This window comes from Ambystoma mexicanum, chromosome 3p (assembly GCF_040938575.1).
Source record: "Ambystoma mexicanum isolate Mex_15411 chromosome 3p, UKY_AmexF1_1, whole genome shotgun sequence".
In the NCBI taxonomy this organism is placed as follows: Eukaryota; Metazoa; Chordata; class Amphibia; order Caudata; family Ambystomatidae; genus Ambystoma; species Ambystoma mexicanum.
The window spans coordinates 1,007,035,333-1,007,061,900 of record NC_090925.1 but is presented as its reverse complement, the minus strand read 5'-3'; the positions used below and the strand labels follow the sequence as shown (position 1 = coordinate 1,007,061,900).

Below are 26,568 nucleotides of genomic sequence, written 5' to 3'. Positions count from 1 at the left end.
GAGGCAGTGCGGGAGGGTGGCAGGATGAGAAGGTACCTGGGCCCAAAAGACAGAGGGTGGCCAGGTGCACGGTGCCAAGAGAGAACAGATCAGCAGGGGAGAGGGGGGGCGAAGGCAGAAGAAAAGAGGACGGTCTTGAGGTGCTTCCGGAACCGGAGATGGTTCTCCTCAAGTTTTAGAGTGGCAGGGAGGCTGTTCCAGAGGGAGGCCCCAGCTGAAGACAGAGATCTACCCCCAGCTTGTTTCTTAGAAAAACGACTGACCCTGAGTGAGTTGGAGGTAGAGGAGCGAAGAGCTCCAGAGGGGAGGTATTTGCGTAGGCATAGCTGAAGGTATTTTGGACCCAGGCCCCAGAAAGCCTTGTGGACAATGCAGAGGGTTTTGAATTTAATCCTTGCATCCACTGGGAGCCAGTGGAGAGATTTCAGAGCTGGAGAGGTACGATCCCAGGGCTTGAGGCCAAGGACAAGTCTCGCAGTCCTGTTCTGGATTAGTTGCAGAGGGCGGAGAGTGAGTCATGTAGATTTAGAAAGAGGCTGTTACAATAGTCCAAGCTACAGAGCTTGAGATACCATGAGCTTCAGGGGGAAGGAGAGGAAAGGCAGAGTACCTCTGAGGAGGTGCAGTCAGAAATGTGACTTTTTAGAGACCTCAGAGATGTGGTAGCCTGTGCCATTTTTGGTCGATTGGTCTGCTTTGTTTGACACGATGTATGTTGGTGAATTTGTTCTTAAAGTGATCTGCGAGTTTGTCGCATAGTTTCTGAAAGGGTACTGGTGAGTTGTTGCATCCGGGTGAGTTTCTCATCTCATTTACGATGTTCTGGATGTTAGTGCCTTTTCTGATCTGGCCGTCGTAGGGCTTCCTTTTTGCTTGAGGATTTCCAATTTGTATGATCGAATTTTTAGTTGGTATTTTATTCTTTTGTAATGGTCTGTATTTTTTCTCCAGTCCTGTTATAGTTTACGGTTAGTTCTTTTCATTGCTTTTAGGTGGGGGTGAACCATCCAGCAACTGCTTTCTTTCTTGATGGGATGAGGCGCTTTTCGGGACAGATGCATCTGTTGTTTCTGCAATGCCTTTAGGTGGGGGTGAACCACCCAGCAACTGCTTTCTTTCTTGATGGGATGAGGTGCTTTTCGGGGCAGATGGCGTCTGTTGTTTCTGCAATCCATTTCTTTATCAGGTTTTCTTTTTTCTCTATGTCTGTCACATCCAATGATATGGTGGTTGGCTTTGCGGTTTCTAGTTGTTCTTCTAGGTTACTATTCCTGATGGTTCTCCAGTTTCTTTTCCAAATTGGTAGGTATTTTAGCTGATTTTCTGGTGGGTTTGATGGTATTTGGATCAGAAAGGGGATGATGCGGTGGTCACTCCAAAGTATTTTCCTTTGGGTATGTAAGAACCTAGGACATATGGTTTTTCTTTGTTCCCTATGGTGTAGGGCAGCAGTCTGCACCCCAAGGAAGTTTAGAGATTTTGGAGTACGACTACAATTATGCCTCATCATTCACTATGCTATGGAGCAAGAGGGATAGCACCGGGCCCTTTCAACACTTTCTGTTGCACTGGGCCCCATGCCTCGGTGGGGCCCTGAGCAGCTGCCCCTATGCTGGCAGTCTTATGGCACAGCAATATACTTCTTTAAGTCAGGGTATGAAATTCTTGCTTTGCAGCACACGTTAAAGGCTGCATTTACTGGTGCCTTTAAGCTGTCACCTCTCTCCATTGAGTACCCAGCCGGTTTCTATTCAACTTGTGGCCCTTTTACTCCTGTTTCATCTACAGTAGACTCTTCCTGACAAAGAGCGGATAATAGCTTTTCAGTGGATTTATAATGGTTCAGCTCCCCGATGGCTGCCTGTCCCTTGATAATATGCAGCTATTAACCCCCCCCCCACTGCATTCCTTTGTCTCCGGTATAAATGAAACACCTTGCAGGTGCCTCAGACTATTTTTCCAGCTGCAGAGAATGCCCCCCCCCCCCCGAGCCCCAAATATCATGTTGAAATGGGCCCTGACACATCGTCAACAGGCAATGACCAGGAATTATGGGAGTTGTAGTCCAAAACATTTGAGAAGCTAAATATCGGAGAAGCCAAAGTTTTCAGACTCCTCACCTACAGAATTTATATATTTCAGCAACCTTAATTTTTGTGATAGTTTGTTCTTCATTCGCTGATTGCCTCTTTATTCTCTCTGCAAAACACAAAAACACATTTCCCCATGCTTCTGATGATAGATGGTGTTTGCCTGTTTTAACCCTGCCTGCCTACACGCAGAAATCTGAAATTGATGAAAACTTCAAGCCCACAAGGTGATTGGTTGGACTTCCACCAATCAGAGTGTATGGGATATTCCGCCCCCGAGTGGCTGAAATTTCCACACTTGCCGTGCAGAATTTTCGGACATCAGGTGGGATTCTGCCGAGTCCAAGCACTGGTGTTGTATTTCTTGTCAATTTTGCCACCCGCTTCTGCCGTACAATTTGCGGCAATTTCACCCATTCCTATTTCTGTCATCATGCAGACATATTACCTTGTGAGCAACTTGCAGACGTTCCTGACCCTAGGATGTGTACACAGTGTTTTAAATGGAAAAAGAGAAGTGCAGGTACTCACCAAGCTTGAAAGCCGGACATTCCGGGACAGCGCATTCGCGCTGGCCGTTTCAGCATGACACCTTGGGCACAGGACCCTTTTAGGCACACCCTGTTTGCAGGCAATGCCCAGTGTTATTAAATTATGGGCCAAGGAGCACACACATGTAGTGTATCTGAGATCCTTCCAGTTTGTTGTTATGCATTGTGTTAAGAAACGTTTAATATCTATATTAAATGAGAGTTTCTTTTTTGTGTATCAAACTAGCAGATATCTTAGCTATAAAAGAAGCTTTAGAAGGGGAGTTTTATTACTGCTCACTTTCATTGCCTAATAAGAAATTCGGTAGGTAATTGGAGCTGTGAGCGAGTTTTCAGTCGAAAAAACGTTCCATCACAACTCCAATTACTTAAACATTTACATATTATAATCGGCACTGCTAATAACAAAGAAGCATCTTAAAAAAAGTAATTTCCCAGGCTTTTCAAATCAATCCCTGCTCCATCAAAGGACACCAATGGTAACAGATGAAGCCCACTTAGGGAAAGTGTTCTGCGCCTGACTGCTGAGAGCCCAGTAGCAGCTTGTTTGTCTCTCCTTTTGTTCTGCAGCGTGAGCCCTGAAGGAAACACTATGAGCACCGCGGGTGGTGGAGAGAGGAGGAGGGAGGGGACGCTGTTTCCCCAACAAAGGCTACAGAAGCTTAGTCCTTTAAATTGCGATAAAGTGAAATCAAAAACGTTCATTTCCACCTCGCACCATAGTTGAGTATGGGTACTCTCTTTCAGGCATTCAGAGTGTAGGTACTCAAATGCTCAAAAATAAGAAGTGCAGGTACTGAGGGCCATTAGTTCAGAGTGTGGACTTGTTTGTGACAAGTACCAGAGTAAGTACCCTGGAGTGTTGAGTCTTCACTCTTACACCACATCAACTCACAAACTGTACAAATGTGGCACAGATCTACTCACAGTTGAGAGTAGGGTCCAGACTCCATGCTCCCTAAATCCCTTTTCTCTGCTAGCTGGTGTAAAAGGATGTGCCAGCTCTGTGAGTGATTTTGTGGGTAGTAGATTATGGAAGGCGACCATGAGAAGCAAATGATAGACAGTGCAGCAGGGAGCAAAGGGGTGAGGGTAGAGTCACACGCTGGGATTGTGATCCATCAGCTGTAGAGCGTGCTGTACAGAAGGTGAGCTTCCAGGTGTGTGGCGGGGAGCGGTGGAGTGAACATAAGTAAACTACTGGACATTCAGCAAGTCAATTTTGTGGCAAATCGGGGCTTTACGTGGGCCAGGGCTATCTCGTCTCCAAAACAAATGTCTTAGACAGGGTGCTACCGATGTTCCCTAAAGTCCCCTGTTAGCCCCAAACGATGAGCCAAACACCACGCAGGAGAAAACCAGAGCTTAGTCTGCTGGGGAGGAGAGATTGAACAAGGGTGAAGTAAGAGGACAGAGAAGTGGGGAAGGTGCTGTAGAAGAAGGAAGGGAGTTCAGCTGAGGGAAATGCTTTGTGTTAGTGTGGATGCGTAAGTGTGTACTATCCTCAAGAGAGACTTAACAGAAAAGTACTTGTAGAATGAAAATACACATTGGGCTTGCAAGGCAGTTTTGAAATATTATAGGATAGAAATTGTGTACTGCTGGATGCGTGATGGGATCAAGAGCGTGCTTGGGCAGTAGTGGTAGAGAAGCAGGCTTAATTAAGTGCCAGGCTATTATGCACGTCTATGCAAAAAGGACGAGCTTACTCGTCCTTGGCACTTAATACCTGTAGTGTTTATTTATGACACTGAGGTAATTTCCTGAATAATACTTCTGGGACTACCAAACCAGACATAATCCAAGAGCAGGAGATGTCAGAGGAGATGTCAGAGGAGATGTCAGAGGAGAATGTGTTGCTAAAAATAGACAGGGCAGCGGGATAGACAAAGCGAATAATGTAAACGTGTCATCATGCGGGGCTCCTTGATATGATATTTTATTTGTCTCACGCTCATACACACGTGTTTCCTTAAACTAAAGTAAACAATGCTAGCGTTCTTGTTGTTTTGAGGTTGACTTGGCAGTTGATGCCTTCATGCAAACGGCCACATGTGGGTGGGATCTAGAAGGGTGTGTGAGCTTGGGCTCACATGCTGATTATAATCAATCAATGATATGTATGTATAAGGGGGGGTGCAAGGGAGCCACCTCCGGGGTGTCCATGGATGACTAGAATCAGTATTAACCTTAGTATTTGGTTTTCACTGACCTGCAGTCGAGGATACTCCCAGAACTAAGTAGCAGGGGCAAGCTTTGAACCTAGAATCATGAAAAGTGTACTATCAATTGTAATTAGTACCCTGTAAAGCCCTTGCTCCGATCCTCCTCGAAAGGTGGAGCCCACCATCTTCTCCGCCGGGACTCAGGTAAGTGCACCCCATGCTCCCCTGCACACGCTACCCCACCCCCTTTCCCACATATCTTAACCCCCCACCCACGCCCCACTTATCTGGTGCTCCATTGACCCTCACCGGCGTTGGGAACCCAAGTGTTCCCGGCGCATCCCCATCGCGGCATGGCTGCCATGGAAACTGCCAGTCTCTCCTGAATCCAACACACAGGGGCCACCACATCTCAATATTCCTTCCCAATGTAAGGACACATTCATAAAAATATGGGTTACTGCCGCTTGCAACGTGTTTGCATTGGTTTTCCCTTAGAGGAAAATAATGTGTATCTTTGGGGTGTACGAGGGCATTTTCCTACATAATGATTACTATCGTCACAATACAAGCATACATTTTCCCTCCTTCTTTTGTTGAGTTAAAGGGGCTCTCAACTGACTCCTCCTTTCAGGAATCTTAACACTTCTTTCCCCAGACTCTGTCTTAGGTCTCCCACTCCTCACCCAAGTCCTACTTTCTGGTGAACTCCTTCTCCACTCAGACCTTCGTTCACCCAACCTAAAGTCTATCTGCATCACTAGATTAATGAGATACTCACAGGAGGTTGGTCTGCCTGTAATTACAGCTAATGGGTGTTTGCGATTCTCCCTTAAACCCCTATAAGGGCCAACCACTTAACAAAACCAAGCTCCAGACTTGAATTACACAAATGACTAACTCCTTGCTTCCTTGTCTTAATTCAAGCAACTCCCCATCGACACGCTGCAGCAACATGCGTCGGTCAACATTTTTTCCCAACTCAGCATTAAATGTGGGAAAATTTGGCGACTAAGGACCTCCCCGCGCCACCATAGGAACTGACCATGCTGCGGCATCTCTAGACAGATAAGATGCAACAAATGCCACCTTTGAAGCCTACGTTGGGAAAAACTGTGTTCTTCACAGGAAGTGTAATTCACATTGCATCCGAAAGGTCATACATTTCTGCTGATAACCCCCAAATGCTTTGGAGCAGCAAGAAGAGTAGCTGTATTGTTTATTTATATAGCGCCTAAACACAGGCAAGTATTTCAAAGCGCTCAAGGAAGGTGGGAACATAGGGAAAACAACAGTTACACAGAGTCCTTGAAACTCTGAGACAATAATAGTCTGCTCAGGCAGAGTAAGTGGATAACATACATTTAACAGTGTGGGATATAGCAAATTGGCCTAATGGCGATTCTGCGAACAATTTTTAACAGTACAATTGGGGTGAAGACAGTTGACAAATAGATAAGACGATCTTCAGGCGTGTTGCGTCCGGATCGAGAAGTGTACAGAGGGACACAGGGAGGGGAGGGTCAAGTGCACCCAGTCGGTTAAGACTGGGGTAAGTGCAGAGGGAGCCACTGTCTTTGGTACATTTCTCAGTGCGTTGAGTTAGGGTGGGGTGTAGGGCCCTGAAGCAAGTGCAGAGCACTAGTGGGAGTACCGGGGTTCAGTGAGACTCTGAGGTATACCAGGCAGCCAGTCAGGATGCTGTAAGGAATAGGAGTGAGAGAGGGAAAGGAGAGAGAGCTAGGTTAGCAGGGTAGAAGGAGAGAGAAGGAAGAGAAGAGGGAGGACTTGAGGAGTTTCCAGAATTTCAGGAGATCCGGTTTAAGACTAAATACAAAATACCCACACCACAAGAGGGACTAACTACGGTTTCCTGTGACCCATTCCTACTCAATGTCTCTGTTGCCATTTCCAGACTTAACTCTGGAGTTTGTCTATCCAGATTGTGTCCGGACGTAGATGGCGTAACCGGATTCTGTGATTCAGCTACCCGAAGACTCAATTCCTCGAATGTAGCCACCAGGACCAAGCCATTCCTACGAGAGGCCTTTAACTCCTCCCTCATTTCTCCTAACATTTTCCCTAATGCACTCAGTGTCAACACTTGGTTGGGGTCCACTGTAACCCGGGCAGGATAGTTATCTTGGGTCTTTCTTCCTGTAAGGTCCCAGTTTGCCAGTCCTGTAGAGTTTGTTGAACCCCACAAATTCCTACGGATTTGTCTTATTTGCATCCTCCTAATTCCAACTGCAGACTTGACAATCTTTGGGAGAACAGGGAAGTGGACAAACTAATACACCCCAGACCTAACTTGCTGGTTATGTCTTTAGGCAGTACCTACTTCAGCGTGGGGAAGCAAGGTTATGTCTTTAGGCAGTCTCTACTTCAGCGTGGGGAATCTAAAATTTAAAATAGTTGCTAGTTGTTTTCTCAAAAAAACCTCTTTATTCTTGAAAAGAGCCTCTCCTTAGAATTCTTCTGTTTCATATTCAGCTTTCTCCTCTGCTCTGCGCTTCCCGCGCTTCCAACCCCATGAACTGTGCTATTAACTTCACTGCACTATCTGCATTTGTAAAAAAAAAAGTGCTTTATTTCACTGCGCTGCCCTTGATATGTAGAAGTAATGTGCATTGTTTCACTGCGCTACCCACCCGTGGACCAAGTGTTCAGTCTTAATATATACACGTTAACAACCAGGCGGCAAGTATTACTTGTTAATTGTGAAATACTTTGGCATCACACTTGGGTCTCCTATATACCAGCCAGATCCCCACGTGTCAATTGCTATAATACAAAGGCTTGAATGATACAATTCCTATTTGGAGCAAACTGTGCCTCAATCTACCTTTTCATTTTCTTAGATGCACTAATTCAGTGATATCAATCACCATTGGCTAACTGATTTCAAAACCCAATACAGAAGAGATACCATATTCTAGGGGAGCTCACAACATTACCGACAACCAAAAACTTGACTCATTGGTAATTTCAAACACACTAAGTGGACCATCTAACAACATTTTCCTTTTCTCTTTCCCTTATGCATACATATCTCTCCTGCTGTATATGACAGGTTTTTCAATTTGAATGTAATACATATACTGATAACAATAAACTTGTAAATGAATTGCTGCATATTTGTAATGGAATACTAATTATGATGTTCTAATGATGTCATGATATAAGTCCTTGCCCTTGTGAACACATCCCATATGTCACTACACTCACTACTCACTCAATCACTTGTGACTTTTCACTTTGCACAGTTGTGTTTGGATATGATGACTAATACCTGCACAAACAAATGTATACGTAATAATGACAGTAGCCTTGATAAAGACCTTGCAATGGTCGAAACACGTTTCGCACCCACGGTGATAAAGACATTTCAAAATGGTATCAAGCTAAAACGAGTGGACTATATCTGTCATCATCTAAAACATAGGAAGCAAGTAAAAATTGTGTAAAGCGCCAATTGTATAGGAATCCAACTCAAACACTCACGAAGAGTGCATAGCTTCATCTTTCATCCGTCTCAATATGAGAAAATGAGTTCCATTGACACAGTCAATGCTACAGTAGAGAGAGTTCAGGAATGCTACTACCTCTGAAAGGCCAGTAGGGATAAGCCGGATCCAGCCACATGACAGGTGTACCTGACTCAGATTGCTGTCTTTTTTAGGGTTATAACATGAATACAACTGTAGTGGATAGAATACAGTTGTGAAATATCATTAATGAATAGTACGGCTGGGTACAGTCCTCCAGATGCCAGATGAGCCCAGTCAACCTTTCATCATTCTGTGAGTGATAAAAATGAGCACTACTAAAATGGGTCATTTTAAATGGGGCAATATATTTACAGACAATTACCTCGGAAAGGCCAACAGGTTTAGACAGCCAGTCATATGTCAAGTATGGCCAAAAGAACTTCATTCTTCTGGAAGTAATCACAAGAGTGCCACTAAGGTAGATCACATTGACTCCTTTATTTTCATTAGGTTCAAACATGGTACAAATGCATGAAAACCTGTGGAAACAAACTTTCAGCAGGCTTTCATGTATTTGCACCATATTTGATCAGCTTCAACGTATGAAGCAGGAAGTAAGGCAGGACATTCGCTCCATGCTTTGCGTCGCTCACTGCAGGGAATCTGACCTTGCCTACATCAGTATTTTGTGGTGGGCAAAGAGGCATGGATCCTTAAGGACCCTGCCTCTCCTTAGCATTTACTAGCAGCAGGGGGAGTCCGTAGGGATCTACTGTAATGATGGACTGCATGTTTCCTCATGGCGGCAGCTAATGCCTGCATGATGGAGGTGCCGTTTGATGCACTGCTTGATGTGTTGTCAGGCTTAGGCATCCATGGTATGCCCTGGATGCCCCAAGTCAATAATACAAGCCCATTGGAAAGAGCCTGCAGTGCGCTAGAAGGGGTAGTGGTCAGTCTCTAAGGATTCACCACCAGAACGAACATGACACCCTAAATGGGGCAACTTCATGACAGTCTGGTTCCTCTGAGTGGCTGGTTGAACTAGAACGGATGAAGGAATGTGGCCGAGCAGTTTGGGCTGAACTGGCTCTTCAGGGCGGCTCCAGGCATTATTTACATATGGTCTTTCCTCTTCTGTAATGGCACTGCAGGCTGAAAAATGATGGACTGGCGGGCTGCCCAGACCGCACCAGTGGTTGTGATTTATTCAGAACTTTCCAGGCATCACTCTTTAGTTCTGTTCAGGTCACCCCCAAGTAAGACAGATATGCCCAGAAATGGGTCTCAAGTTTGCAGTGTCCAGAGACACAAGCGACATCTCACTGATGATGCTGATAGAAGTCTGGGGGTTGTAGTCTCGTTCAGAAGGGCTACAAACTGAACGTTCAATCTGGACGACATCATTTGGGGTATAGGTCCAATCCTGTTTCCTATAGTCTTTCCCCTTTCCCTGGCATGTCAGGACAATAAAGGATTGTCTGGTGGGTTACTCATAGCAATGGCAGTGGTTATGCTTCAGTTAAAACCTTATGGCCATCACTCTTCAGTTTTGCTAAACTCTATGCAAGTAGCAAGGGTATGTCTAGACATGGGTCACAAGTTTGCTCTGCCTGGAGGCCCGGGTTACATATCACTGGTACTGCCCGGTGAGACTGAAGCATGTCTCAAGTTGCTTGTGGTCTTGTGTAGAAGGGATGTTACATAGCACATTTTGATTGACTGCTTCATTTGGGTTGGGTCCAAGACCTATGGTTTATCACCATCTGTAAAGTTATGCCAGGCTAAAAAACAATGGTCTAGAGAGGGCTGTAAAGATCAATGCCAATGGTTATGATTCATTCATATTTTTCCAGCTATCACTCTTCAATTTTGCCAGGTGTGCGCCTAATTTATAACATTGAGATGGTTATTATTTAAAGGTAATAAAATGCTATGTGCAGCTGGTAAAAGGGAAATAAAATATCATTGGTATGGATAATTTGAAAACGTGAATACCTTCTAACAGGAAGTACTGGGTTGGGTGAGCTAGCGTCAGCCATGTATCGGGTGTTCCTAGTTTAATCTTTCATCCATCAGATTGTGAGGGAGGTGGGTAATATTAAATGGGAAGGCGTAAACATATGCGGATTACGACATGCTGGTAATCCTGGGGGGGTCATTGTAAGGAGCCTGCAATTACACGCATGGGAACGCCTACGTTCGCATTTAAGTGCTGTTGAGTCCCCTGCATTCAATTTTAAACATTTGCAAGGTGGAGTGTAATAGTGAAGAGTAAAACAGGGCAAAATGGAATTTACTCTTCAGTGTAACGCTCTGTTTTGCCAAAAAATAAATGCTGCCTGCAAATCACGCACTGTGGGTGACGTCTATTAATGGCTTCCTATGCAATCCACCTGCTCTTTTGCAGGCACAAAGGCAAGGTGGATTCCATAGGAATGCAGGTTTTACGAATGCATGAAAATCTCAGGCAGGCGTAAAGCCTGCTGCTCCTCTTCCAAGATGGATGAGGAAAGCACGGCAGAGAAGCAAACACTCTGGTGTGCCCCTCCTAGGCCTTGGAAGGGGAAACAAATGAACTGGAGCGCAAAATGGAAGCGTAAAAGCAATATCCTTTCAGTGCAAAATGACCCTCCCGGGATACTGGGTATGTTAAAATGGCCCCGTAAAACCCCAATTTAAGCTGGAAATGAGAGGCCTGAGAAAACCTGCACTCAATAACGGAAATAGTCAGAGTGAAAGGCAAACCTGCTTTGTTAAAAATCCAACATGAAGCAGCGACAGCAGATCAGCATTGAATCTTGCGACTCTCAGAGCTCTTAATGCAGAAGATCGTATTTTAAACCAAAAATACATCATAATGATGATTCAAAGTACAAAACCTACAGGGTGACGGGATTGGTTAAGGGATAAACTAAATAGACATTTCTATAGGGGTTAACCGTCTGATTGGATAACATTTATCTACTGGCTCCTCCTGGGACCACCTCTAAATTGATAACAGAAATAAGACATCACCTTTAGAGTTAATGATTGATTAGTTTAATATGCACTGGGCGGCCTGTCATTGGGGGTTTTCATTGGTTGGCATTTTACTGACCAACCTTGAGCAACTGACCAGTCATCAAAACAGGGGCCAACTGGGAGTAGGGGAAGAGTGGTCCACAAGCTGCTTGTTTACTTCGAGAAGAATGCCATCCCTCATCTCATAAGCCACGAGCCAGAGTGATCAGCTTTGTAGTTAATCTTGTATGGTGCCCTGTCTCTGGAAATATGCCTGAGGGGCACAGCAGGTGTCCTATCTGTGTATGTACTAATAAATGGACAGTGATCTTGAATTATGGGTCACGTGTGAGGGGGCCGTGTTTTGAATGATTTCACTCTGCATTCATGAGTATGTTACCTACTATTGATTCACATATTATAGATTTATCTACCACTAAGGACTTGCTTGAACTTGCTCTTCCTAGAATACTTTAACCTATAATTACCCTACATCTGGCTCACAATGGAGGGTTGTACTTTTCCGGGCTTTAATTAATTCTGGAGCATACCTTTTGCATCATGGTAATCTTTATCTGGCGTTTTCTCTGCAGCGTGCAGACCCTCCCTAATTTCCACATAACCTTGGCTGGGTTGCGAGCTACGGCCTGTGCCCTAGATGGGTCTTCATTTCAGTGAATTCAACAGGTCGTTGGACTGTAGCTGTTTCACAAGTTAGAGTTATTTTTGCGATACATTTTATTTTGATTAAAGCAATCATGGCTCTTATAAACATTCTTTTTTTATGCAAGGCAAGGAAAACAAAAGCACTCCGCTGCAAGAACGTTTTGCATTCATAACACTAGTTTCTTCAATGTTCTTTTCTCATACGTGTTATTTAAGGTAAATCACCACCGTGCCCACACATACACCATTGCGATGGCATGCTATGCACCAGAGGCGAAGCTGACACAGGAAGCCAAAGCCAGCTCAGGGTGATCACACTTCCTACAATGATGTCACATAGCCATGGTTTGCCTTCTATTAAAACTAGAGTAGTAAAGGGAGCTCGGGGGCAATGTGTTTGTCTTGGAAGCAAGTCAATGCAGAGCAACGCTGGTTCGAATTCCGGCAAGTTTGGAAGAATCTGTAAACAAAACTTTTTTTAAAAGTGTATTTCATTTGATTGGTACATCCAGTCATTTTAACTCTCAAAGCCTGCAGAAGATTTAATATCCAGATAATAAATGCAAACATGATTTTAAAAGGGCACCCAGGTTGTTCCCCCCTATTAGGTTACAGTATGCAGTTTTTACTGTTATTTTTTCTCTTGGGACAATCTCATTCGGGGTGTGCCTGAACCTCGTAAGACCAAAACGATTGCGTTCCCCTTGAGATGGCTGAGCCAGGGTAGCTTGTGAAGTCTTTAATCTGTTCTTTGTATGGATACGTTCGTCCCTGCCCCAGGTGCGCATCTCAAAAAGCAATGGTTGTAATGATATTGAGAAGCTAACACATTTAATGCCAATTCAAGGTGATATTCAATCATTTAAATTGAGAACGGGGTTGAGGACATGTGCGCTAGAAATGTCGCACCCATTCGTACTAGAGGGATTTTTATTAAGAAACTGCATTTGTCTTATAGACAAGAAGCAGTAACGCTTCTCCAATTTATTTTGAAATCCATTGAGAAATGTGTGGCCATGGGATAGTGAAATTTGTACACAGTCAACTTGTTATAACCAAATGCCATTGCCTGCAAATTGGGCGTCAAGCTAAGGAAAATCTAAGGCCTTTTCAAGGCAGCTTTTTCAAACCAAAACATACTTGAATTGTGAGCCAATTCGCATTACTTCCATTACTCTTTAGCTCTTGGAACAAAAGAACACAAAAGTGTTCAACAATTAAAAGTGACGACTCAGTTTGTGCAACAATGACAGAGTTGTCAGCATGAAGGAGATGCAGAGAAGGCTGTGTATGAATCCAGAAAGAGGGCAAGTAATGGGGGGTAAACACAGCTGCCTCCAGAGAAGAGGTTTTTAATGTACCAAGCATGTTCCTTGGGTGGTGTTTCCTTTAACCAACAAGGGCACGTTTGTGGAGAGCAACCCGGGAAAGAGAACCATTTCGAAGTGGACCAGTGTAACTGCTTAAGCTTGCATTCAGCCTTGTCCCTCTTGCCCAATTGCCTCCCTCTCTTAGGACCAGGTGGGGAGGTATCTCCATCTGACTCAATAAGTGACCACCAGTCTTCTTCATCCTAGTCAAGGGTCCCATCTTGGGTACGGTGGTCACCTAATGGTGCTCTCCAATAGGGCATGGGGCTTGCCTGGCACCTTTTTCAAAGCATTTATGGCAGTTTTTTCAAGTTGCTTTATTGGGAGCAGTTGGAGTGTGGCCACCCACACAAAGTCCACACAATGCTACACCTCCACAGAAAGGCAGAAACCTGGATGAAGAATTGCCTATGATCCATACATGCGTTCACACAAAATGGAGATGCAAGAGAGGTCAAACTGATTGAGAAGTGACTCCATCTAAAGCCAATAATCTAATGTAATCAATCAGAATGTAAAGCTTAAGGGACAGTCTCTATAAAGCCAAATGTAAATTGCTATTCTAGACAAAATTGGATCCTCTAATATCTCACATTACAGGCACAAATCGGCAGTTGTTTTCTTAAACATATCAATCAATGTACAGTGCGAGAAATTCTTTCTGAAACCCACCTCCCCTAAAATGAAAAGGTGATGCAACTCTCAGTATAAAGTTGAAGCAAAACTATATACTTAGTTTCCTCTAACGCCATTGGCAAGTATTGGCATTTGAGAAAACTTATCTACTCTGACATAAGGTTATCTTATCCTTGAAATCTAAAATGTCTGACACGAGCTGTGACAAACTATTGGTTCCTAGCTTGGGCATAGATGCAAATATGTTTTAGTGGGGTTGACCTAATTATTTTGAAGGCTTGGGTCCAGCAATTCTGTTTCTTTTTTTTTTTTTTTAATGCTGGGACAGTAGTGCCTAATGCTGTCACTGTTCACTGGGAATCAGGTTCACCCCATTTTAATGTGTTCATTAAGGAGTACATTTTAATTACTTTATTGACTATGGCAGACACCAATTACAAAAGCATGACATTTCACATTTCAGTTCTGGATGTCTTAGGGTTCCAGGCATCCCAAATTACTGCGGAAAGGCTTTATTGTGGTGAAATTATTGTGCGGTTTATGTTTTAGTGTTATTGTACTAACTTTTGGTTAGTCTTTCAAAGGCCCAGAATATGTAGGGACATCAACCGGCTCCGGTCAATATCCCCTGGCCCATTCTTCCTTTCATACAAAAAGTTGTTCCCGTTAGGAATCGTTCACACAATTATTTGATAACAATGTGTTACTTGGGACATTCAGTAGTCGTCTGATATTAAACTGCTGATAATGAATATCAAGTACTTTTTACTAATAACTAAGTGCATTCTTTTACAGGGTTGCAGTGTTGAGTTCAAATACGTTGAGAACACAATTACATTGAGAACACAAGTACAGTTTTAAAACATATACTACAATGATAGAAATCCATATATCATAACACAACAAAAAGAAACAAGGTTGCAAAATATCATAATGAATCTTCAAAAGGTGACAAGTAGCCCGCTTCCTTTTAGAAGAGGCATGGTAGTTGCATATAGTTGCAAAAGTTCAAATGTACAAAAATGGGCAATAGACAATCAAATTGATATAATATGTAGGGTCATTTTTTACAAATGTAGTGTCCACAAATGCGTTTTTTTTACATGCAGGTTTGACGTAAAATTACTACTTGAGAAAAAAATTCAAAGAACGTAACGCAGCGAGAATAGGGCTTTCAAAAAAGTAGAATGGGCCCTCTTCATTGATAGAGAGGGTGTGGAGGAATTCATATTTGCGAGCCTCTAGATCAAGGACTCACTAATAGCATCTTTAAAAAAGATGTGGTAACATGGGCCCAAATACTGTCAGTTATTTTGAATGGGAAGACTTGTGAGTGTCCGGACTCCTAGAAGTGTGCTGTCATAGTTCCTACAGACGGATCCTGTGAACTACCATCCCATCGCCCTGTTTGATGCTGACAGTAAAATCTTCTCTGGAATAATTCTGAAGGAACTGGAAGCCGGGATGGAAAGAAGGGGTATTTTATCAGAACACCAGATTGGGTTCCGTAAGGGCCTTTCAACTATTCTGAATTGGCTAGTAATAAATACTGGCAAGGAAAAATCATGGCAAAAATACAGTCCTCCCCTTTACAGCGCCTGGATCAATCTACCTAAAGCATTCGATACTGTCAATAAAGGTAAACTGGTACAACGTTCTTTCATCGTCAGGCATTTCAAAGCCTGCAGTTTAAACGTGTTTGCAATTTCATCAAATTTTTTGGGAGGGTTTTGGGAAAGGGTAGATAAGTGGTTGGGTTGGTTGGGTATAGGTAAAAATAGGTGCAGGAGAGGGAAATTGTGGGAGGGGGCCTTTGAAATGCCTGACAATGAAATTACATGGAAACGGTAAACTCTGGTCAAAACGTAAGAGATGAAGACTCCCTGAAGGTTTGCTAGCCATCATTATTCACCTGAACATAAACACCTGGCTTGGGCATTTATCAACCTGCATTCCACCTGAATGTGGGGTGGGGTGAGGCACGGCTGCATTTGGCACCCTGCCTCTTTAACCTCTATATAGCTGATCTAGGAAATATTTTAATGACAAATAGATTAGCGAGCCCAAAAGTGGGGGATTGTGTGATTAATTGGTTGGGCTATGTGGATGATATAGTCCTTTTGGACTATACGGCCATAGGCCTCCAACGCCTACTCACAGCTTTTGACAACTATGCAGTCTCAAATGATCTACTAGTGAACCCGACGAAATCACACATTTGCTGTTTAGTAATCACCTGTTAAAGATCTCTAACCATGAGTGAAAATTAAGCAACTATACACTCCCAAGGGTAAAATAAGTCATATACTTAAGAATGCATGTGAGAATGAGCCTATCATTGAGAATGGTGGAAGGGGATGTTAAGGAGAAACTAGTACATCTAAAGAGTCAAAGGAAAAACATCCTAAACTCTACTTGTAAGTTCTCCTTGCTTCCTTTAATAAAGTTTGATAAAGGAAAAGTCATCCGGAGTGTGCTCTATGGAATGGACGTCCAACCGTACTCACGTAGGGTAAATTGGACAAGTTTGGAAGCCAGAATATGGAAAAAAGTTCTACGCCTCCACATGTCCTTGCCCTTTCCACATTTAAGGTACAAATCGGGCCTAAAGTCGATGGGAGCTCACTTGGATTGGAGGGTTGTGTCACTTTATGTGTCACTTTATAGAACTATTTTGGTCCCAAACAGAACTCACTATATGTGGATATGGGAGTTCATTTGGAAGAGTGTAATAGTGGGGCCCTATCTACCTTAAGGAATGATGCCTTAGGCATTTTGGCAAAATGTGATCCAACAGTGTATAAATTGCTAGAGAACCCTTTGAAAGTAAAACATGAAATAATTATTAGAGATTAGATTGAGACCAGGGCCAGGATTAGCGAGTCGCATTTGTTTAGGTAATTCCCAGTAATTGACAAACCTAGAGTCTATTTGCTCGGCTATTTGAGGAGATTTCCAAACCCAAAGTGAAGAATGGACTTATTGCGATTTCGACTCAATATAAACCAAACTGAAGAATTAAAGAGTATTCAAAGTAAAGATCACGTAATTGATGGAAACTGTGATCACTGTGGAAGCTCCTCAATTCAGAATCTGAAACATGTTTTGATTTCATATGATGCTAATTGGAGTTTGAGAATGAAACACTTCTTGTGATTTGTAGATAAAACAAGTTGGTTAGACACTGAGAATTTTTGGCAGAGACTCTCTGCCAGTAATGGTGCCAGTAATGGCTTTGTAAACACTGAGGGTTCTGAAAGAATTAGGTTTTATAAAATTGGAGAAAAGAATTACAGGATTATAAATGTATATTAGATTTTAACTCATTATTCTTTTCATGTATTAAATGCATGTTATGATGATTTTTTGCAAAAGTCAAATGTAGTCTATATACAAATAAATACAAAATTTTAATTTGAAAAAGATTGTTTCGATGTGAACTTATTTGATCACCTTCATCAGAACCATTAATTCTTCCGAAGCTGTATTATATGGTTGGACAAATACAGATAAGGGTGATAAGTGACTTATCTAATATAGAAAAGTTGTGTATTGAATGCCTACCAGAGAGAGTGAGAAATTTGAATGGCTCACCACTGGATAGTTGTGGAGGGGTACATTGATTAGTGTTATGATAATCCATTTACTGTAAAAGGTTGGAATCCAACACATACTTCAAAGAAGTATGGTAATGCTAAGTCAAATGTGCAATAAAACTGGCATCTTTTTGTTAGAATAGAATTAATGTATATCTAGTTTAATTTCAGAAAATAGAGCTGTAATAGCATGTAACGGCGTACCTGTTTGGGAGGCAGTAGGATTTCTACTGGGTAAGAAAATGTTGCAATACTGTGTCTCAGGTGCATATCCTCTTGTCTAAGACATGTATGAGGAACCCTTGTTAGTTTAGCAAAGAATAAATACTGAGGCATAGCTATGTTTAGTAAATATTCCAGATAAGCTTACCTGTGCATTAAATACGTTTGTGGATCAAGACAGTATGATGGATGCAGAAAGGAAAATTACAACCAAGAAATTGCGGGTAAATATGATAAAACATTCTCGTGCGATGACATCATTCCATGGGAATGAGATGATGTCTCAGCAGCAATGATAACGTCACTACACTGCGATGGCGTCATGATGTCCTTGCAATGCACATCATAGTAAATTGGAAAGGGGTGGTCATTAAGATCTTCCATTGGTATGAAGCAAATAGAACAAGTTGAAACATTTTTAAAGAAAAGTGGTGTGGGCTAGACAAAGGGAAAATACTCAGATACAAGTTCATAGATGTTAAGGAGATTTGAGTAGACAGTTGGAAATATGTAAACATGTAGGGTGTGTAGATATGGGGAACACTGTCCCCTTGGTATAAATAAAGAAAAAGCTCACAAGAGTTCTTATGTATAGATCGGTGGTAGAAACCCTAAATTGAGCACAGATGTATGTAGCTGCATCTTATGAATCCATCTGGCCTCCTGGTTGAGCAAGAAGCATTACACGTTGGTGGAAAATGTTACTGTGCCAATGATCTACCAAAGGAGACAATCTGGTGTTTGTTGAAGTTCAAGGTAATGTGGGAGCAACAGGGCTGAAAAATGTTGACATCTAATCGATGTTCAGAGATACGAATGTGTACTGATTGCATGGTTTCGCTGATGTATTAAAGGCTACATGGTCATTCAATACAACAAATAGCTTTCTTGGTTTTACAGTTCGTCATTTCCTTTATCTGCAAATTGGTATCTCCAAAAGTGAATTCATTAATTTATCTTGTTAATTTACACACTGAACAGGAGCCATGTGGAAGTACTTTGAAAGTTGTGAGTGTATTAAATAATCACAGAGATTTTTAGCTCTTTTAATGCAAACATAGGGAGTTGTTCATTTGCTAAGCTTAATTGGATAAGAAGCCAGTACCTTTTGACAATTTATTTAAGGTCCAGGGTGTTGGGACAATGAGTAAAAAGAAATGTCATTCTAGTCTGTGTTTTTGGAGAAGTGCGAGGTACCAGAAGTGTTTCTTTGGGAGTGTATCGTGCTCATTTTCTAGAGTGATTGATCATTTTTTGGGGATATCCTTTGGCAAACAAACGATTATCTATGATTTCAGAATTGGAATTGAAATTGGCAAGTGAGGTCCAGTTTAATCTTAGTCTTAAAATATTGACCACAGAGCAAATTGTCCTTCAAGCTCCGAAGGAAAAGGCCATAGAAATGAAGAATGGTGTTACGATCACTAAGCTTCCTGAACCGTGAAAAGGTTAGGTAGCCCTTGTCATTCTTGATTACTAGATCAAGAATGTTGATTTGTTGGTTGCTCTGTTAAATAGTAAACTGGATGTCACAGTAACATTTATTGAGCCACTGAAAAAATTATATCAACCTACAACTGATGCCTTGCCATATTAAAATGATGTTATCAATGTAACATTTCCACAGTTTGATGTTACTGTTATAGGGATTATTTAGAGAGAAGACATGTTGGTTTTCAAAAGTAAGTCACCAAATAAATAGTGGCTACGCTGGCAGTAAATGCTGCTCCCATTGCTGTTCTACAAACTTGCAAGAACACATGATTATTGAGTTGGAAAAATAAATGTTGTAAGGCAATGGTCATAAGATTAACAATGAACCCTTTGGCTACCCTATCTTGGATGTTGCAATGGGTCAGGTGTTGCCCGATGCATTTTATGGCATCTTCCTGCATGATACTAGTATAGAGAGATTGGATGGCCATCGTTCCTAATAATTCCGTATTGGGATCAAAATGCAAACCTTGAAAGATATCAATGACAGAAGTTGTGTCTCTCAGGTATTTTGTGCTACACTGGCTCATTGGTTTTAAAAAATGGTCCACAAATGTGCAAATAGTTTTGAGGAGGGAGCCACATTCAGAAACAATACCTGCAAGGTTTATTTCATCTTTATATATTTTAGGAATTGTGTAAAAAGTGGGGACACAGTCAGAAAAGTTGTTAAAGTATTCAAATATGTTTTTCGTAATCAAGTTTCCATAAATTGTACGTTAATAGAAAGTGTTTTGAATGTCTAATGTAATGTCTTTTTAAGAAGTGTGTAGTTGTCATTCACATTAAGTGAATCAAGTGACATTTTTATATTGGCTTGTGTGCATTACTATAATTCCTCCTCCTTTGTCATCATGCTTGAGTACTAGTTTAGGGATTTGCTGAATGACTTAAGCGCTAGTCTTTCGGTATCAGAGAAATGGTGGTGTCAAGTGTGTTTGTTGTTGTTCTGGACAATGATAAGGAACCTGATTACACCTTTTTCGAATACAATAATATCATTGGGCACCTTATTCTCGAGAGGTGTGAAGGTGGATTATGGCTGTAGATGGTGTCATCTTTCATTGTGTATTGTCTGGTGTACTTAAAGAACAATTAAATGTTTTGAAAGAAACACATAATGTCCATTTCTGCTTCAAATTAATCAGTACAGTTAGTTGGGACAAATTAGAAGCCTTTTGTTAAAACTGTATTGAGTCCTCACGAATAAATTGCGAAATAAATTGTTCTTGATTGCAAAACAGTGTTTATTTGGAACCCAATATTACTACTCCTCTTGGAGTGGCCCTCTGATGACACGTGTTTCAGCACTTTAAGTGCCTTTTTCAAATCAGGGAGTTGTTTTGCACAAATTATTTCTTATTTGTACACACCACTGCGTGTACTGTTCACTCCTAAATCGTTTAATGCAAATGTTTATGGGTTAATCCCACCAATTAGACATGTAATCCCTCGTACAGCGTCGGGTCTCCGGATTAGTTAAAACTGAGTGTGGTGTGGCTGCAAGATCTCGCACCCATAGAGGTTAAAGATTAGCATTGCTAGTTCTAGATTTATTGGCGCAATGTGTACCTGCCTGGTATGAAGTACTTCGAGCCTCTGCAGTTTGGGAAGTCTGGAAAGTATGGGTCCCAAAATATGGCCCTCTGTTCTCCTCTCCCTAATAAAGGGCATGTGCCTCTGATGAATTGATACTCACTCCTGATAAATGTGTCTTCAGATGCTGAGTCACTACTAGAGGTATCCGTGAACATGACCCCTCTACGACAAGGAGATGGCCTGTTACTGTATGTTATGAAGCATTCTGTGTTATGGCTCTCGAAATAGTTCTCTGCTAAATAGGGGTAAATCATCTCAGCTTTGAATTATCTGATATAATTAACAAGTTTTTTTTTGTCTAAAGTAGATATTTTGAATTCATAAAGGTGTTTATTAATTTCCACAAGTTTCTCTCTAGCATTATAAATGGCTGTTATCAATGAATTGTTTTACGATGTTAAGGCCATGTTGTAGTTTAGAACTGATTCGCTGAGCGGTGGCTATTGTGAGTACCATGGGATCACGACTACATGTAGTGGCTATATAAGTGAAATTAGTTTGTATTCAGTGTATTGTATTTCAGTCTGTCCATCTGCTCCCAAAATACCTCTCAGGCAATCTGGTTCTATCATGGGAAATGCATTCAGTTCCATCCTGAAAAGGCCCTCTTAAGGAGAATTTTCCATCTGCTACTTCCAGATAGAGGCCCAATTATATTTTCTCCAATTGGAATGGCTCTCTTTAATTTCTCCTTTCCCAAAGCTCTGTTCTTTGCCTATGTATTTGAGTTCAAATACCCAGAATTGTCCACCCATGCAGCATCATTTGACAGAGTATGGATTTCTCAGAGCCCGTGATAGGTTCCTTACTCCTACTCACACACACTAGGGTCATCCTCCTTGATTTGATTGGCCCATTGAATTATTTTTCAATGAGGGAATGTGTTTGCTATGGGGTAGCGCTCCCCTAAGCAATGTGAAATTAAAATTGGCATGGAATATTATTTTCCTTATGATTTCCTTTATGGACATGTAATGATATTAAGAATAATATATTCGGATTTGAAAGAATATTCTGTATCCAGAGACATCCTTTTTATTTGTGTGACTGTATAGAGACCAGAGTTATTAATATATGTGAATTTATTTATAAATCATACTTTTTAATATATCATTTGTATATGTATATGATCTGTGTTTTACCATGGAATCTAAATCTGAATCTATTTATTTAATCAAACCCAGGGTTCAAAGGTAATAAGTAAAATTGTATTTCCCCCTGGTCCTTTGTGAATGCACATTTTTAAAATATCGATTTTGGACGTACATTATCTTACTTGCTTTTCATTTTCAGTGGATTGTTCATGTAATAGAATCTGTTTGAAATTTTAATTTAACAAAAGCCCAAATCATTAATGCATTCTATCATGGCTGTGGCCTGATGGAACAGGAACAGTTACACAATGCCCCATTGCTCTGCCAAGTGAGAGGTTAGGATCGGTGTAGTCATCTGCTTAGTTGAAGTCTCAGTTACGGATGGACAATGCATCAATCAATGTTTTTCCAGGGTGAGGTTTCAGAAATGCTTATAAAAATAAGACAGTTGATTTGGGGTTTTGGAGACAAAGCAAATCACATTTAGATGTTTTTGTATCTGATTTGAGAAGAAGGGCTTTTATCCTTATTAAACACAGACAGGCCATTAGCCCAGTTCAAATTGATGGACAATGGATCTGTGATTTTGTGGTTGATCAAAGAACTGACACTTGTTCAAAAATATAGTTTGGCTGAATCGACGTTCACAGTTTATGGCCACAGTATAGAGAAGTCACATGAGATGTAATCCATCCCATTAACAGAAATGTGCTATTTACATTATTTTTATTTGTAATAACTCTCAAATAATAGATAGTTGTGTTCATAAATATACTAGACATCGCATGTGATTTGCAACTGACCTTCTGGGCATAATTTCTTGTAGAATACTAACACATATGTTGCACACAGCTTACATTACATTTTCATTAAAACTTCCAACATCAGATGTTTTCTTGTCATTTTTGTATTATCCTTTTAACATTAAAAACATTCTGAATTTTCATTATTTAATGAAGAGAAATTCATTTTATTAAATCATATTTTATAATTGTCAGTATCCTATCATCATCGGTCAGATGGGTTTATGGAGTTTTACCATTGACCAAGCATATATACATTGCAGGTCGTATTCATATCATCAGATTGCTTACTATTTCCAGGCCAGCTCTGTGCCATGGCATCTGCACTGGTTTCTTGGTAGAATGATCCATCAACCAACTGGAGGTGCCACAAAATCCTTCTCTAAGGCTAATCTGTTGAGTCTGCAAGCAGGATGTTTTCTGATAGTTTCGGAATATGCTGCACTTGATCGCCATCAATGCCAAAATCAAATGTAAGATTGGCTGTAATTAAGGTTGCCTGGATTATTTACAATACACTGCATAGGGATCCTCAGCATATACACAAGACAAAGTTGATAGATAACTCATTTGTGTCCTGTGGGTTCCCACTTCTGATCATCCTATACTAGGCTAAATATAATTTAGGTGAGGAGGGCTTCTACTTCTATGTGCCAACATTTTGGAACCAGCATCTTCTGTCTGTGAAGGCATGTCATAACCATCTGACCTTCAGGGAAAGGCTGAAATGTTGTCTTTTTACCTAAACCTTGCTCTCTCTTATGCTTGTATAGTGTTTACCATGTATTGTATGTTAAGTCCTGTGTTAGAGCAACATATATTTTTTTTTAAAAGTAAAAGGTTGAATTTTTTAAACCACATTTTTATTGCAAAATGTGGGGGTAAACCCACCGAAACGTTACCTAACTACCCCCTAACTCCTTGCTATAAACCTAATGCCAACCCACCATCTACGTTTTGTGGTAAAAAAATACATGTATACAACAAAGTCATTTTTCTCTTCCGGTTTTACAGGTCCTCTCCAGCACACCTGGCAGAATCCTAGGCGGCTTGTGGCGAGACACACCAACAGTGAGTACACATTTTAGCACTAAAAGTGTATTAAGGCTTAACTTAAAGGTCAGCACAAAATCATAGTACTTTCAGACACTTGATGGAGACCTCTTGGCTCCCCAACTCCATTTGGTTTCTTTGCTGATAAGGATCTCTTATGAAATGTAGGTTAGCAGCTCTATGGCCATGGTTACCATTGATTTCTTTTGTACCGCTGCAGCATGTTAAAACACTCAATAGCTGTGTCCTTTACTGTAACAAAGTGGACAGTATGTTATATATGTACACATGGGCTCTAAGCGGGATGGCCATGAACACAAGGGTGTCATCCTGTTGCAATATTGTTGTAGTGAGCACACCTTCATGCTTTAGGTCATATCAGCGTGCTACTCAACTCAAGAAGGAGCATTGTTCAGCCGCATGTTGGTAGCAGTAGATAGAAATAAGTCATACTGTAGATCGCACACTAAGTATGGGAAGCAATGTTGTATACCCTTGTGGTTGCTACTCAAGCAACGGTATGCTTGTGAACTTTAGTGGTGGTGATTCTGTAGACTGTATGCTGGCTGGCTCTGGAAGCCATTGAGTGGTGTTCACCCTGTTCTCTGGAAAATACAGGTTTGGATTTCTAGAAGAAAGGATCCCAAGGTTTTGGAAGAGCTTCCTCATTCCCCTACACTTATCGGTGGTTTTATTCCACTGCCCATTCTTTCTTATTTTATTCAAACACAGTTTTGAACTTTTCCGCTTTTACCAGCGCCTAAGATCTCTACTGCACTCACAGCATTGTGAAATAATCAGATAGCTTTGGAAGTTTTGTTATGGCACTGGCTTCAGAAGACTTTTTCATTAGGGTGCAGGGCAGCAGCAGTCAGTTCTTCAGGCAGCCCATCATCTTCTCGATTATTTTCCTACCTGCATTTGTCTTCCATTGGTCTCCCCCAACTTTCACTGTTCTTGTTTTCCCCTCTGTCTTCTTCAATGCCTTTCATTATGCCTCAGATGTGCTCTATCATATAACTTATTCAGCCTCGGCACGCCAGGGAGAAGGCTATCCAAGCCATGGCTAAAGGTGAGAGTCTATGTGCCTGGCACAGAGCTATCTCGGCTACTGCTAGAGGTCATCTTCTATGCACCTTGCAGAAAACTATCTAGGCTATCGCTGTAGGTCAGACTACATGCCTTGGGGACAGCTTGCTAAGATATCACTAAAGTGGACTGTGATTGATACAGAAGTCTTCTAGCAGGTGGCTGAGAGGGTTATAGTCCCGGGTCTTTTGGTTGTAGAGAAAGAGGGTGACAGTGGGAAGAGCCAACCCCAATGACAGAGTGAAGGTGCTATAGGTTCTCAGTGTGTGACAGGGCGAGTTCTGAGGATGTGAGTGGTGAAAGCCCCGGCCCCCGGAGTTTGAGACAGGATAAGTGATAGAGACAGCCATTTCTAGTCTGTGATGGAGAAAGCTCTAAGGTTGAATGGCACGGGGACCTTCAATCTCATTGAGGGTGCAAGGGACATGTGAGTGATGTAGACGAGTAATGAACTTTTCCCCGTCTCAAGTAACCTGTGAATATTTGCGGGTCGCTCCTTTGAACATTTGGGTGACCCGTGAATGTTTGCAAGTTACTCAGGAGGGGTGCTACAACCTCCACACCTCACTTCCCTAACTCCCCCGCTTTCTGTTCTCTTTCCTTCCAATAGACACCAAAAGGAATGGAAACCTTTCAATGAACCATAATCACTGGCTTTGCCCTGAGCATCTTCCATACCATTGTGTTTTTAGCCTATCTGCATTGTTACAGAATGGGACCAGCCATACACAAATTAGTCTTGGCCCTGCCACCAATGGGAGTAGTCAAGCCAGAACTACTAGGTCACACCCCTCTGCATAGGAATACAAGTTACTTCCCTTACTGAACTTCCCCTCTGGAGGAAATGTGATTTCCTGCATCAGTCTCCTATGCACAAACATGGTTTAGATGTAAAAGTGAAAACCTTTAGTGGCTGCACCACCATTTTCTCCCTTTTCAGAATGAGGCCTGCTTTTGCTGGATATAGAAATAAAACGTTTTTATATTTAAAGTTTACCAAGTCCCACTGCCCTGCCGGAGTCTACCAATCACTGTGGTCTGTTATAAGGTCCAGCAGGTGATGTCAGCCTACACTCCCAAGCCGGATCCCCGTCAGTAGTGAACCCCAAACATTTGGGAAAGGATTGCCAGAAAAGATAAAAATGTCAAGGGATGCCTCCCACGAACTAATATGCTCACACCTAACAGAGTCCTTCTCTCTCAGTGATTGACAGACTGAGTATGGGCACAGCCCTTGCAGTGTGTTTCAAATAGAGCTCTAATGTGGGAGTTATGTTTAGTCCCCAACTCCAGTGAGTGGTAGATAGAGCTCTGCAGCGCACGCATGCGTGTGTGTGTGTGTGTGTGTGTGTGTGCGCGTGCGCACGTGCGATGGAGAACAGATGGTGATATTGAAAGGGGCACCATCTTCCCAGGATATGACAGATGAGCTCTGAGGGTAAGATCGATGGTGGCAGCACAGTCCCATTGTGTGATAAGTGGAGCTAAGAGGATGAGATTGATGGAATTAGAAGAGGCCCAGCATGCGATAGTTCGATGTCAGAGGGTGGAACAGATGGAGCTATGATGGTGAACTTGCTGGAGGTGGGCCAATGGATGGATCTCTCAGGGTTATTTCATTTGAGGCAGTTCAGGCCCAGTGAATG

General features: G+C 41.8%; 1 protein-coding gene across 10 annotated transcripts in view; it reads left to right on the top strand.

The window, feature by feature from the left end:
- Nucleotides 1-26,568, top strand: part of EPB41L1 (erythrocyte membrane protein band 4.1 like 1) — a 694,213-nt gene that overhangs the window by 127,846 nt on the left and 539,799 nt on the right. For all 10 annotated transcript variants that reach the window (XM_069652319.1, XM_069652320.1, XM_069652316.1 and 7 more), the window contains exon 2: nt 23,795-23,851. The gene's annotated coding sequence lies outside the window, so the exon portion shown is untranslated. The remainder of the gene's footprint in view (nt 1-23,794; nt 23,852-26,568) is intronic.